The sequence below is a fragment of the Anopheles ziemanni genome (assembly GCF_943734765.1).
Source record: "Anopheles ziemanni chromosome X unlocalized genomic scaffold, idAnoZiCoDA_A2_x.2 X_unloc_13, whole genome shotgun sequence".
Classification (NCBI taxonomy): Eukaryota; Metazoa; Arthropoda; class Insecta; order Diptera; family Culicidae; genus Anopheles; species Anopheles ziemanni.
The window spans coordinates 412,501-417,050 of record NW_026689741.1 but is presented as its reverse complement, the minus strand read 5'-3'; the positions used below and the strand labels follow the sequence as shown (position 1 = coordinate 417,050).

Genomic DNA, 4,550 nt, shown 5'->3' with positions numbered 1-4,550 from the left:
GGAGGTGGGCGCACCTCCTATCCGAAAGATGATGAATCAGGGGTGTTCGGTCAGCAATGGTCGGATACCCCGTCGTAGTCCAACTATGACAATCAAAGTCAAGACCTCCGGGTTGAGACTTTCCGCGAGTACAAGCATAAAGGAACACGGACCAAGCCGTACCGAGAGAATCGGTACTAGAGCCCTCGTGGTTCTACATTGAGAGAGCCCTCGTGGTTCTCATTAGGGGCTTTATGCAAGTCGTACTCAATACTGTGGTGTGAAGTATAAAGTATAGTCTTCGCCTGGTCCACGCTGCTTCGGCGGTCCTGGGTAAGATAGTTCATTCTAGCTTGCCCTATAGTGGAATGAGGACACTTAATGCTTCGTCTTTTAGCGGCGGCTAGACTCCTCCTCACGGGGAACGAGTTGACGCACACAGCGGCGGCTTACGCACTATGGCAATCATGGATGCCTGAAGATTCCGTGAAGTTCTCCCCTGGTCCACGCTGCCTCGGCAGTCCTGGGTAAAATGGAATATTTCCAGCTTGCCCTATAGTGGAAGAGGACTATCCAACAATATAAAGTCAAGACCTCCGGGTTGAGACTTTCCGCGTCGGTGGTGTCGCGCACCGCCTATCCGAAAGATGGTGTAACAGGGGTGTTCGATCAGCAATGGTCGGATGCCCCGTCATAGTCCAACTATGACAACCAAAGTCAAGACCTCCGGGTTGAGACTTTCCGCGTCCGGAGGTACGCGTACCGCCTACCCGAAAGATGGTGTGCTTCTGGGGTATTCGATGAGTCGGATACCCCGTCGTAGTCCAACTATGACAATCAAAGTCAAGACCTCCGGGTTGAGACTTCCGCGTCCGGAGGTACGCGTACCGCCTACCCGAAAGATGGTGTGCTTCTGGGGTATTCGATGAGTCGGATACCCCGTCGTAGTCCAACTATGACAATCAAAGTCAAGACCTCCGGGTTGAGACTTCCGCGTCCGGAGGTACGCGTACCGCCTACCCGAAAGATGGTGTGCTTCTGGGGTATTCGATGAGTCGGATACCCCGTCGTAGTCCAACTATGACAATCAAAGTCAAGACCTCCGGGTTGAGACTTCCGCGTCCGGAGGTACGCGTACCGCCTACCCGAAAGATGGTGAATCAGGGGTGTTCGATCAGCAATGGTCGGATGCCCCGTCGTAGTCCAACTATGACAATCAAAGTCAAGACCTCCGGGTTGAGACTTTCTAAGAGTACAAGCATAAAGGAACACGGACCAAGCCGTACCGAGAGAATCGGTACTAGAGCCCTCGTGGTTCTACATTGAGAGAGCCCTCGTGGTTCTCATTAGGGGCTTTATGCAAGTCGTACTCAATACTGTGGTGTGAAGTATAAAGTATAGAGTCCTCCACTGGTCCACGCTGCTCCGGCGGTCCTGGGTAAGATAGTTCATTCTAGCTTGCCCTATGTGGAAGAGGACTCAATACCCTACCTGTTGAGCTTGAAACAAAGTCATCACTTGGGCATGCTCATATTGCCATACAATATTCCATTATCTACTAATGAGCATGCAGCTATATGATTATAACCTGTAAACGATTACCCCGCCGTAGTTCAGCGCTTCAACCAAGTGATGACTTCAGTATGGCTAGTGTGTGAAGTATAAAGTATAGTCCTCCCCTGGTCCACACTGCTTCGGCGGTCCTGGGTAAGATAGTTAGTTCTAGCTTGCCCTATGTGGAAGAGGACACCATACTTAATACTGTGGTGTAATGAACAAAGTATAGTCCTCCACTGGTCCACGCTGCTTTGCAGTCCTGGGTAAGATAGTTAATTCTAGCTTGCCCTATGTGGAAGAGGGCATACAAGACAAAGTATAGTTCTCCCCTGGTCCACGCTGCTCCGGCTGTCCTGGGTAAGATAGTTAATTCTAGCTTGCCCTATGTGGAAGAGGACATAATACTCTACCTGTTGAGCTTTAAACAAAGTCATCACTTGGGCATGCTCTATAGCCAACCACATGACATTAACCTAAGAGAGCATGCAGCGTATTATCCCAATGCAAAGTAAACGATAGACTCGCCCTAGTTCAGTGCTTCAACCAAGTGATGACTTCAATATGGCTAGTGTGTGAAGTATAAAGTATAGTCCTCCCCTGGTCCACACTGCTTCGGCGGTCCTGGGTAAGATAGTTAGTTCTAGCTTGCCCTATGTGGAAGAGGACACCATACTTAATACTGTGGTGTAATGAACAAAGTATAGTCCTCCACTGGTCCACGCTGCTCCGGCGGTCCTGGGTAAGATAGTTCATTCTAGCTTGCCCTATGTGGAAGAGGGCATACATGAACCAAGAACGAAGGTTATGATCGAGGAATGATTCGACAACTAACCGATGGTATGAAATGTGAAGAATTCAAGCAAGCACACAATCAAGTCATCACTTGGGCATGCTCGATAGCCAACCTCATGACATTAACCTAGTAGAGCATGCGAAAACCAATATATATGTAAACGATGCCCCTCCCTAGTTCAGCGCTTCAACCAAGTGATGACTTCAGAATGGCTAAATCAAATCGGTTCAAAACATACCATCGGTACCCTATTGAAACACACAAGTCGATATCAAACCTCATGATTGTGTAGTCCTCCACTGGTCCACACTGCTCCGGCGGTCCTGGGTAAGATAGTTCATTCTAGCTTGCCCTATGTGGAAGAGGGCACATTACTCAATACTGTGGTGTTATGAACAAAGTATAGTCCTCCACTGGTCCACGCTGCTTCGGCGGTCCTGGGTAAGATAGTTAGTTCTAGCTTGCCCTATGTGGAAGAGGGCATACAAGACAAAGTATAGTTCTCCCCTGGTCCACGCTGCTTCGGCGGTCCTGGGTAAGATAGTTAATTCTAGCTTGCCCTATGTGGAAGAGAGCATACATGAACCAAGAACGAAGGTTATGATCGAGGAATGATTCGACAACTAACCGATGGTATGAAATGTGAAGAATTCAAGCAAGCACACAATCAAGTCATCACTTGGGCATGCTCGATAGCCAACCTCATGACATTAACCTAGTAGAGCATGCGAAAACCAATATATATGTAAACGATGCCTCCCTAGTTCAGCGCTTCAACCAAGTGATGACTTCAGAATGGCTAAATCAAATCGGTTCAAACCATACCATCGGTATCCTATTGAAACACACAAGTCGATATCAAACCTCATGATTGTGTAGTCCTCCACTGGTCCACGCCGCTTCGGCCGTCCTGGGTAAAATGGAACATTCCAGCTTGCCCTATGTGGAAGAGGGCACATTACTCAATACTGCGGTGTGAAGTATAAAGTTCAGTTCTCCCCTGGTCCACGCTGCTTCGGCGGTCCTGGGTAAGATAGTTCATTCTAGCTTGCCCTATGTGGAAGAGGACACTTCATACTTCGTCTCTAAGCGGCGGCTTGACTCCTCCCTACGGGGAACGGGTTTACGCGCACAGCGGCGGCTTACGCACTATGGCAGTCATGGATGCCTTACGTTTCTATGAAAAGTGTGTTCCTCCCCTGGTCCACGCTGCTTCGGCAGTCCTGGGTAAGATAGTTAGTTCTAGCTTGCCCTATGTGGAAGAGGACACGTAGACTTACTGTGGTGTGAAGTATAAAGTTCAGTTCTCCCCTGGTCCACGCCGCTTCGGCCGTCCTGGGTAAAATGGATTCATCCAGCTTGCCCTATGTGGAATGAGGACACTTTATGCTTCGTCTCTAAGCGGCGGCTTGCTCCTCCCTACGGGGAACGGGTATACGCGCACAGCGGCGGCTTACGTTATGGCAGTCATGGATGCCTTACGTTTCCATGAAAAGTGTGTTCCTCCCCTGGTCCACGCTGCTTCGGCAGTCCTGAGTAAGATAGTTAGTTCTAGCTTGCCCTATGTGGAAGAGGACACGTAGACTTACTGTGGTGTGAAGTATAAGGTTCAGTTCTCCCCTGGTCCACGCCGCTTCGGCCGTCCTGGGTAAAATGGATTCATCCAGCTTGCCCTATGTGGAATGAGGACACTTTATGCTTCGTCTCTAAGCGGCGGCTTGCTCCTCCCTACGGGGAACGGGTATACGCGCACAGCGGCGGCTTACGCAAGTTAGTCACCCTCGGCAGTGGATCACTCGGCTCATGGATCGATGAAGACCGCAGCTAACTGCGCGTCATAATGTGAACTGCAGGACACATGAACATTGATAAGTTGAACGCATATTGCACGTCGTGGGAACCTACCATGATGTACAGATGACTGAGCGCTTATATTTGAGAAATGTATCGCATACATTTAACTACGCCGTGACACCCGTCACGAGACGTGCACCATGATGTTAACTAGGGTCGCGACGACCCGCTAGCATTAAAGAACCCGTGGTTTACAATATACTGGCATTGGAATTCGAAGTATTTAGAGCGTCCGTGTTCCCGCGTGAGGCGGAAGTACGAGGAGAAGGCGTGCTTGTGGTGTCTGTGGTGGTGTTTAGTGATGTCTAGCTTCAGCTTATTTATTTATTTAAATAGAAGCGAAGATGTCAAAGTAGCGTCGAAGCAG

The 4,550-nt window shown here is 49.3% G+C and overlaps 1 non-coding gene across 1 annotated transcript; it reads left to right on the top strand.

The window, feature by feature from the left end:
• The first annotated feature begins 4,105 nt into the window (after positions 1-4,105).
• Positions 4,106-4,260, top strand: LOC131291708 (5.8S ribosomal RNA). The gene has a single exon (XR_009189477.1). It is a non-coding gene; the product is annotated as a 5.8S ribosomal RNA (ribosomal RNA).
• The last annotated feature ends 290 nt before the right edge of the window (positions 4,261-4,550 follow it).